At 40.3% G+C, this 11,396-nt stretch overlaps 1 pseudogene; it reads right to left on the reverse strand.

Moving 5' to 3' along the window:
• Positions 1–9,295: 9,295 nt before the first annotated feature.
• Positions 9,296–9,801, reverse strand: LOC147417376 (potassium transporter 18 pseudogene; annotated as a pseudogene).
• Positions 9,802–11,396: the final 1,595 nt, after the last annotated feature.

An 11,396-nucleotide genomic window follows, 5' to 3' on the forward strand; every position in this document is an offset into this window, starting at 1 on the left:
TAGAATGTAGAGTTTACCATTTTTTGTCCTAGGCAGAGGACCCATAGCATCAATGCCCCACTTTTCAAAGGGTCCATTTGCAAGCACTATTTGCCTCGGGCCATGCACCAACCTTCTATTTCCATTTATCTGACAATTGTGACAGCTTTTACACCAATGTTGAACATCCACATGCAAGCTTGGCCAAACATACCCCGCAAGCAAAATCTTCTTCACAGTTGATTCTTGGGCAAAATGACCACCACATGCCTCTTCATGCAAACCTTTTAGAATGGCTGGAATTTCCTCGATAGTTGGTACTCTTCTGCACACTTGATCCTTCCCTCTTTGATAGAGGGAGCCTTCTAGGAAGAGATAGAAACTTGCCTTCTTCATGAGTCTCCTCTTCTGAGCCTTCGTGAAGTCTTGTGGAAACTCACCCTCCAAAATGTAGCCAATAATGGGAGCCAATGACTCCAATCCCTGGTATCTCGGTTGCTTGACAGCTGCTGCCACCATGATGACCTGCACTTCTCTCTCAACACATGTAACTGCTTGTTGTGCAAGTAAATCGGCATCTTCATTTTGTTTCCTCGGAATATGATATAGTTGCACTTCTTCAAACTGATTAAACATCCTACGAATGGCATGAACTTTTGTCCTTAAGCTTTCATTCTTGCATGCCCAAATGCCTAAAATCTGTTTAACAATGAGAAGTGCATCTCCCTTTACCATGAGACGTTTTATCCCTTGGCCAATGCACATCTTCAAACCATGAAGTAGTGTGTCGTATTCTGCTTCATTGTTGCTAGTTGAACTTGGTAGATTGACCTTCTCTTTCATGACCACCTCTCCACTTGGGTTGAGCAACACTAGCCCTCCCCCTGCTTTCCCTGTGGCTCGTCGAAAAGCTCCATCAAAGAACAAGGTAAAAGCATTGGGAATACTTTTTGGTGGTGGCAATGGTAGGGTCTTTACTTGAGGCACCTTAATTTCCTTCTCATGTACCCTATAAGTGAGAATCCCTGCCAATTGTGCACGCACACTATCTTCTACCTTGAAAGAGTATTGAAACTCTTGCAATCCATAATCCACTTTGAGATCCTAGTACTAAGATTCATTTGAGATGACACCCAAGGAACAAATTTTCTGCAGTGAGAATTACAAAAGGTTTTGGTAGCAGGTAGGATCTAAACTTTCTCACCGCAAACATGAGAGAAAGCATCATGAGTTCTGCTTCTGTGTAGTCTCTCTCCAAAGCATTCATGACCCTACTAGCAAAGTAGATGGGTCGCATCCTTGTACTGTGGGGATCTTGTTGTAGCAACACAGCACCAATTGTTTCCCTTCCAACACTAGAGCTAACAAAGAATGTGTACTCCCAACAAGGAGGCATGAGTGTTGGTAGCTCTGACAAAATGACTTTAATGTTACAAAAATACTCTTCAAGCTCATCAGACCATGCAAATTCTACTTGTTGTGTCAACTTTTGCAAAGGATGAAGCAACTCCGAGGCTAAGTGAATGAAGCGTGACATATACTTCACCTTCTGAATGAAAGAGATGACCTCCTTAAGACTCTTCGGTGATGGGAGCTCAATAAGAGCCTTTGCCTTTGAAGGATCCACCTCAATGCCTTTATAGGAAACCTTGTGACCGAGCAAGATCACTTCATCCTCACCTATGTGGCACTTGTCGGGGTTGAGTTGACCTCCCATGTCGTAGAGCTTCTTTAAACCTTCTTCTACCCTTTGTAGATGCAATGATTTTGAGCTATAAATGCAGAAATCATCAATGAACACCCTAATTGACTTTCCAAAGAATGCTTGAAACACCATGTTCATGAAACGTTGGAATGTTGCAGGAGCATTTGTCAGACCAAATGGCATGACTCTAAAAGCATAACAACCCCAAGGAGTGATAAAGGTTGTTTTCAATTGATCTTCCAATGCGATACCTATTTGAAAGTAGCCTGAGTAGCCATCACACACAGTGTACTTCTCGTGACCAGCTACCTCATTTAGTATCTCATCCTGAAATGGGAGGGGAAAGTGATCTCTTTTTGTTGCCTCATTGAGTGGACGGTAATCCACACACACCCTCCACTTTCCATTTTTCTTAGGAGTGACAACAACGGGAGAGACCCACTCTGAATTCTCCACTGGATAAATGAAACCTGCTGCTAGAAGCTTTCTTACCTCCTTGAGTAAAGCCTGCTCCTTGATGAGTCCTAGCCTTCGTAGCTTCTGAGCCTTAGGTGTGGCCTCTGGCTTCAACTCAATTTTGTGTTGAACAGCATCTACTCCACGCACATCGGTGTAGTCTTTAGCAAAAAGCCTAGAAATTTTCTTAGCACACATTTGAACTCCTCTCTTTCATCCTTTGTAAGTGTTGTAGATAGCATACCTTCTAGCATTCTTTCATCTTCCACTTTTTGGTTCTCTTGGGAACCTACCTCCTCCAAACCTTGACAAGAGGTCTCTTGGTTGGTTGGCTTAAACCTTACCCCCATGACTTCGATGGAAGACTCCTCTTCAGTAATGCTGCCGCTACTTTCTTCTTCTGAAGTGTTATCGGTCCAACCTTCTTCCGTCTCACTTTGAGATGATTCTTCATGGAGCTCCTCTTGGCGTTGCTCCTTCATGTCAAAGACAACCTTCTTATGATTGTCGTTCCTGCAAATTAGCTTTCCACTCTCCCAATCCTGCAAAGCTCGCATTTTCATTAGCCATGGTCTCCCTAGGATAAATGGGTAACCATTTCCTTTGGTAGACATGACATAGAAATCCACTGCCTTCTTAATGCCAAAGGCCTCCACAAAAACATTTTTACAAATGCCTACGCACCTAGCCTTGCTATTGTTTGCCATCTTGACCTTAATTTCAGGTGTCTCATGGATGTGCATGCCTAGTTTTTGCATGAGTCCCTCTGTCATGATGCAAATTTGTGCACCCCCATCCACTAGACCTTTCCTAACCAATCTCCCTTTTATGTAACAATCTAGCACAGGTGTAATGTCCTCATTCATTTCAGCTTGTGCAATTTTTACAACAGGCACACTCTCTTTTACCTTTCTCCTAGTGCTAACTGCCCTTGTTAAATCCCTCCTAACTTGTGGACATAATGCAAGAAATTGAGGCCATGAGATATCAGGACCCTTACCTCTCATGTCTTCCAACAGGTTGTATGGAGCCATTCCATGTCCAAGAGGAAAGTCTTGGAGGTTGATACGACGTCGAGTCCTCTTAGCTTCCTTGGTCTCCTTTGCCTTCTTTTCTCGTCCATGGTCACTTTGTGATGTAACTCCTTCTTTCTCCTTACCTTTCCCTCGGCCACGCTTAATGCCATTTGCTTCCATGTCAACCTCTCTTGAATTTGTCACCTCTACCACATGCACGTTTGGTCTGGCAAAGGTGGAACTCCTTCCACTCCTTGTGGAGGTGGTCTTGCTCCATTTGGCCTTTGTATAAGCCGTGGTTGCTGACTAGTTCCTTCACCTGCATCATCACTGGGTAATTCAAGTTAGGTCTCCCTGGCTCCCCACGGGGCCAAGGACAATTATACATCCCATGTCCAGACTCACCGCAATTCCAACATTGCAAGACTCTCCTAGGTCGTGGGTCTCGCTCTTCAGACTTCTTTGCTTGTCCCTTTGGACCTACAGCTTGTGCAAGGTGAATTGACAAGCTGCTTAAAGATTCATTTAACTTCTCAATCACTTCCGCCGTTACCTCAGGAAGCTCCTTAGATGTTGATGCTTGTGACTTACCTTTGGGTCTAAGACCTTCTATTGGAACCTCCCCCCTTAAGCACTTGAGTTTCCTATATTTCTCAGCAGCCCTAGTTTCAGCTGCATCAAAGGTAGCAGGTGCACCCGCCTCAACTTTTACCTTAAGGTCAGGAAAGAGTCCGGCTATGAACCTCTCCTTCTTTAGAAATTCTGCACCATCACCAGGGTTAGCAACATTTCGTATCCATAGAGCCAAAGACGTAGAAACTCTTGCTTGTACAAGTAGTAGTCATCTAAGTCTTTTTGCTTATGAGAAACAATGTCTTGCCATAGTTTTTGAGTGTTTTGGGGATCAAAGAAGTATCTCTTAAAACGATTCAAAACTTATGTGTAATTCTCCTTAACTTCCTCAGGCAAAGAGTCAAACCAAGTGCTAGCATCTTTCCTAAGGACCACCTCAAACATTTCTACACGTTCTTGATCAGTTACTATCCTCTTGATACGGCAAGACATCTTGAAATTCGCTAGAAATAATTCTGCATCCTCTCCAGGCTCTCCAAAGAAAAGAGGATATCCAGACATTTGGCGTTGGCTCTCCATTGAATTGATTTCAAAGTGACGCGTTTTTGTTTTTTCTTTCTTTAAAAGATTTACACAATAATATTTTTAAATTGCAATCTATTCTACAACAAAATAAAAATATTCACATCAAATGACCTATGATAATCAATAAGAGGTAGAATGACAGGGTTTGGTGACGCGAGAATTTCTCCTACTCTTTGGGCACCAAACATGAATACCATACGTTGTTGAAAATGGATTTTTCTACTAATTGCAATGTTTACTCTAATGTGTGGAGTGAAATGAAAGGGAAAAACCTGTATTCCTGGGCCATTATCCATGGTCTATGCATGACCTAATTCTTAAAAAAAAAAAAAATATAGACGTCCAAACTAAGGTCGTACCTAATGAGAGGCAAAATAAAAGGATTTACTGATGCGTTTATCTCTACCAACCTAAGAGGACCTAAAATTCTACGAATTACTCGCTGAAATTGCAACTTAGTACTAAAAATTATGTGTACCTTTTGCCTTGCAATGGGAATGAAGGGATCATACAAATTCTCGTGATTCATGCAACCTACTTGATTATGCTAAAGGTTGAGCCTTCACAAAACATACACAAGCCTGTCCTCAATGGGGGCACCAAAATTGAGGCGGTCCGGGGCGGGCAACAAGAAGAGCAACCTCTAGACACCCTTCAAGGCTCCCGTGCTGCTCAATGGGGCTGGGGCACAACACAACACAAACCAAAACAACAAACCCACAGCCAAATCCCAACTACACAGGGCACCACCTAGTTTAAGAGCGAACTAGGACGCAAAAGAGGAGAATCGTTAGAGCAACCCACAAACAAGCAAGGAATTTACACTAACCCTAACACCAATGGAACACTCTCACACACTAAAACACGACAGAGAGAGATAGATAGATAGAGAGAGAGAGAGAGAGAGAGAGAGAGAGAGAGAGAGAGAGAGAGAGAGAGAGAGATGGTGTACAACTTAGCTTCAACTATATATTTTGCACAAAAAGGAACTTAGAGCTTGCGGAATCAAGTGACAAGATTTGGTTATAGCATCACTAGCACATTGTCTTTGGGTTATGGGAGCCCTCTCACCATCCACCCTCTTACAATGGTAGCCAAACAATAGCCAATGAATCACAAGCAACAAAACAACAACCTTCAATGAAACAAGTCACCTTATGAAGCTGAATGAGTTTGCCAAGCCAAATTGGAGGAGAAGCGTGAGCCTTTGGACATGAATTGCACCCAAAACTACCAATTCATTGATGTTGGGGTAGATACAACAATGGTAGGAAGAATATCTTCTACTCGCACTCACTCAAACTAGCTCAAGCTTTTCTATGCACCAAGGTGATGGTGTATAGAAAGCTACTCTCTCTTTACAACCAAGATAGAACTGGTGTGGGTACGCTCAATCTAGTGTGCAATGGTATAGTGATGTCTTTTACAAGGAGGAATGGGTTGTAATTATAGGTTTTAGAAGCCTTGATTAGGATTAAGCCTAATCAATTTTATTAGGAAAGATCAAGGATTATGATTTTTATGAATTTCAAATGAGAACGGGGTCTCTCTTTTCTCTTGAGTCACATGGATGTGGGCTCAAGTAAGAGAATTATTGATGTGGTGAAAGGAGAGAAACTTCCATGGGAGTGAGTGAATTTGGTTTACTTGTGCGGTTGCCTACTCCATATGTTGATAGTGTGGGTGCATTTTTTACAAGAGAAGTTAGTTGTTAGTGGTAATAATCACTAGAATTGTTAGTGATATATTTACAATGGGTAGGATGAGTTGATTTGATGAAGTAAGAGGGGTGAATTAAAAGAGAATCATTGAGATGGTGAAGCTTTGAAGAAGCTTGAACTCACCCTTGTGTAGATTGTGGAAAAAAATGACCGCTGTTCTTCTTCTTCTTCTTCGCTTCTTTACACGGCCGCCACGGTTGACCACCATGATGAAAAGAGGATTTGTTGATGAAAAATCCTCAATTTCGAAGTTATCATAGTTAAGATGCTGAATTTTAGATATTTTTAGGAGAGGTAAATGAAATTGTAACATAGAAGCAATAGAGAGAGACATGGAGAGGGTGTATGTATGTAGAGGTTCATAAAAGAGCTATAGGGATGAGAGAGAAGGGTAATGGTGAAGAGGGTGGGAGAAGCCATGGAAATTGCAGGTTTGAGTGAGGGAAGGAGAGGGAGGGATGTGTAAGAGTGAGTAAGTGTGAGAAGGGTGAGAGAAAACTAAGGGCTACTTGTGAGAAAAGTGGGCAGACTGGGGTCCACTCAAAAAATCATAGCTCACCGCTGGTAGCTCCAAAAATCATGAAGACATTTGAGGTGACTATTCAGAGCGTGGGCTACATTTTCTCTTTTGACCACGCTCCAAATTCGGAGTGGAGATAGGTGCCAAAATTCTCACCAAAAAGCCTGTTTTTTATGCCTGCAAAAATCTTTTAGTGTCCCCCTCCTTTGTTGAATTTGTACAATGCATCCAAGAGTGAGCCCCTCCTTTGTTATATTATAATACAAAGCATCCAAGTTGCCCTTGACCCATGCATGGAGGAGGATTATTGGTGAATAAAGAAATATATACATGGTGGGACTAGTGTATGGGCTATTCATGGACTTTAGCTCAATGAGCACATGGTGTTAGAATAATGAGTAAAAATAATAATAAAAATATGGAGGAGTTATGGATATGGAAAGATATTGGAATCATATGATATGGTCCCTCCTTGAATTATTTTGGGTAAAAGAGGAAAAGGTATGCAAGTAAATAATATAATAAACGTAACCAATGAGTAGAAATCAATTTTTTGTTTTCACGAGGGTGAGGGTGAAAATGTGGGAGTGATTTGTATAAAGGAAAAATATGAGGTTAGAGTATGTACATATTGGCAAAAAATATAATTATGGTGTAAGAGGATGAAAGAAGGTGTACATAGGTTTAAAAAACACACACCTAAGTAGAAATATTTAAATAAAATACCAAAATAATTATAAAAAATCCCTATATTTAGGCCATATATACAATGAAATATTTACACACAAAGAGGCCATAATATACTTTTATTTTTTTAATTTTTTATTTTTTTGGCTCAAATAGCCCAGTGACTAGCTAGGTGATGGTTTTTAAGAAGATATGGGAAAAGCCCCCTAACTCACACACGCCTATGTACAGTGAAATGGTAGGGATAGCCATAGCGTTTGGGTGAATTTGGTAGGCTGGAGTAACTTATTATGGCAATTATGGAGAGCCGAAAAACGGCTATCACTATCCTTGGTGGGATGGATGTTACGAGACTGGGCATCCTCCTGTTGTAGTGGTTAGCAGCAATTGGGATAGCTGGCGTAATGGTTATTATGTGCTGTCTATTTATTTTCTAATTGAGTTGATGATGAATTTGTAGAGTGGAATGCATGGAATTGATGAAGAGGCGACGACAATTACTCTTGGCCATTTTATATTTGCACAGTATCTTAGACATCATTTCAATAAGCCACTATGGCTTTGTAATAGTTGTAGTGGGAACTCTCCTTATGGGTCATGCAAGAACTAATGAGCTTCACTCATTTACAAAAGTGAAGTGGTTGTAAAAAGAGGGCCTCAAATTTTGGCACCTTAAACTCAAAAGTAATATATTAAATACCAACTCCACAAGAAGGGGTGCCGTGGAGTTTGGGGCTAGATTTAGGCCTTTCTCTTGCAGATTCTCTTCACTACTCTCTTATGCTATGGTTATTTGTTGTGTGCTCTCTAATCTAGTCTCCATCTCTTACACTCTCTTACAAGCATGTCTATGTCAATTCTATGTTTACTGTGTGTGTGTGTGTCATAGTCTAGGTGTGAGTGTGTGTGCTTGGAAATTGGAAGAAGAGGTGGACAGGTTGATGGTGATGCTGGGGATCTTTTGTTGAATAGTTTAAGCGGTCGTCTCCCCCTTTCTCCCAACAATTTCACATGCTTTTCCTTACAATCATCATGTCTCTTCTAAAGTTTCTTATCTCTCCCTACACTTCACATACTTCTCCTTACATCTCCCTTAACTTCACATGATTTTCTTACAACTCCTTACATTTCCACATCTTTTTCTTACAACTATCATGACTCTTCTTACTTCTTACAAGTCCTTTCTTTTGTAAGAAAACAACAGAATGAGGTACTTTTGTAAGAAAAGTAATATGATGAGGTACTTTTGTAAGCAAAATAATCCAATGAGGTATTTTTGAAAAAAGGTATTTTCCAAAATGGAAAATAAAAATAGAAAGTAAATTTAGTAAAATGACTTTTCCATTAATGGAAAAAAGACAAAAGAGAACTCCTACTTTTTATAGAATACAATTTTGTGCATAAGAGGCTTTTCCCATGCTTCTCTTCAAAAACCTACTCAAACATCTGAAATTAGCAACACATGAAGATTTTGTCATGAATTTGGTAGTGTAAGGAGATCAAGAGGGACCTTTAGAGAGAGTTGGGGGGGAAGGGGGCTGGTTAAAAGGGATTATGTGCATAGTACGCTATGGTCCACACTATCTCAGTGTCAATAAAAGGTGCATGCATTAAACCTCATAGACCATGCCCACCTCAAGTAGGCTCTCTTGTGGTATGTTTAAAACAGCAATGCACCTTCCACAACTTCTTTTCAACATGTTATACACATGGTTCACCAAAAAATTCTTCAAGGTAAGTGAACTCTTGCTGGCCCTCACCTCTGCATTTCCAAGCAAATACACAACCCGTGCATCACTACAGCTCTCTAAAAACTTGACTTGATAACTTTAGCCTCTTTACATGCATCACAATCTTCTTTATTTGATTTGACCTCAAGCCTCCATTCAGCATATTCACAGCAATTCCTAGAAGCCAATGTCTTCTCAAAGACAGCTCCCTTGGTCAATCCGGATGTCTAGCATTCCTCATCTATTATGGCAATCACAACAAGATACCCAAACTTCATAGTTGTCTGATCAAAACATACGAGCCCTTCACCAACAATAAAATCTTAAACATTTTGCAATAATTATTGCTTAAATCTATCATTCTCCTACCTCACATCCTTGTAACCATATCTAGCAACACATCTAAACATTTGAATCTCCCTCCCACAAACATGTCTTATAAGGAACCTCTCATGGTCCATGACCCGGGTCACTAGAAATGACTTCACACAAACAACAATTATGACAGCATGCAAAGCAGGCAGGTTATTCAGACTATGCGCAAAATGCAAGGTATTCCACTATCAAGTTTTGTAAATATAAGTGCAATGCCAAGAATACGTGTGACGACTCCACAAGATTTTGCATGACTGCCTCTGATAGTTGGCGCCTTAATTCAAAGTCATGTTTCCATGCTACTCCTTAATGCCATACATACATGATAAAAATGAAGCCCTGCTACAAATTCCAGAGGTAGGTATCCCCCTTGTTCAAAATTGAGCAATACAACGCCAAAATAGAGCAAGTCTATAAGTCCAAACACTAAGAAGAAGTCAAGGCTCATTTCCATAGGGGATCTGCCATATCAATATATAATGAGAGCGAGAAGGAATGTAGTGGCAACCTGACTCCAACAACAACAATACTTGCATATAAAGCAAACAATTGTAAGTAAAATAAAAAAATTAATATATATATATATATATATATATATATATATATATAGACACACATATATACCTTCACAAGTTTAGATTGATCTAGACTTACAAACTACGAGACTGAAGGGAGATACAGAGACAAGAACACATAAAAAAGAGGAAAATGATATTTTTATATATATTTTCTTAAACACACACACACTTACTTTCACAAAAACAAATAAAACATAAATATAAGAATAACATAATAAGAAAGTAAAAAGTAAATAGAAGAATCATTGGATTTGGATAGACTCATGTGTGCGTGTGCGCGTGCACACACACACAAAGGGTTGTAAACGTACGGTGTCATACAGAGCGTAGGCATCTACAACAAATCACTCTCTCTCACTCTCTCTCTCTCTCTCTCTCACTACACACACACACACACACATCACACACAAAAAGGGTTGTAAACATACTGTGTCATACAGAACCTAGGCATCTACAAATCCTCTCTCTCTCTCGCGCACACACACACACACCACACACACAATCATATATATATATATAGATAGTTATATATTATAATATGTGGTGTGTGTTGTATATATATATATATATGTATGTATGCATGTATGTATCTCTCTTTCTCTCTCACGCTCCCTCTCTCTCTCTGCTCTCTGCCACCTCCCTCCCTCCCTTCCTCTATGTGTGTGTGTGTGTGTGTCCTTGAATTTCCAAGGGAAGGAAACCACGTAATGATGGGTACCAAGAGATTTGGGCAACTCAAGCCACTTAACAACTTGTAATTAAGGAAATTATGAAGAGCCCCATCATTTACAAAAACTCATGATTTATTACCATGGATCTTACCGTTTATATTCACTAGTTCATGCGGTAGGACATAACCCTTTAAGAACATGTATACCCTTGTATGTTTGCGGAAGGTACATCTTAGGATCCGTGATGCATGCATTGAAAGTAATTCCATGTACCATAGTGTTTGCGGGTGGCTGCGACGGACGTCCATAGCATAGCTCTCAAGCATCAACATAAATTTTTCTATACAGGGGAAGCGACTCGGATGAGGCATGGAAACTCACTGGGGTGTCAATCCTAATGGAGTGAAATCGAAGAGATGCAACCACTAACTCTACAAGCAAATCAATCGCACCAAAGACAAGTACTTTGCCTATGTCTTTCTACACAACTCTATAGTCATCACGCCCATTCACCATGCAAATCATATCGGAATCGCACGAAAACTGAAGGGAAGCTACAGGGGAAGGGAACTATAAGGAACATATCCTATCATTGTCACAACATTCTGGAGAGGTACAAAAGATCGCGATCGTTCGTCCACAGTACGCAAAAACAGTAAACGGATGATCCTAAAGGTCGTTTTTGGGTCCCTAAAGCCTCTCCTAGGGTCAAAACAACATAAAATATGCATATAAACACTCAAAACAGAGATTTTAAGGCCTAAACGGATGCGTTCGAACCTTCACCGAATCTTGAATGC

Source organism: Adiantum capillus-veneris, unplaced genomic scaffold (genome assembly GCF_014529385.1).
Source record: "Adiantum capillus-veneris isolate H3 unplaced genomic scaffold, ASM1452938v2 Hic_scaffold_260, whole genome shotgun sequence".
NCBI lineage: Eukaryota > Viridiplantae > Streptophyta > Polypodiopsida > Polypodiales > Pteridaceae > Adiantum > Adiantum capillus-veneris.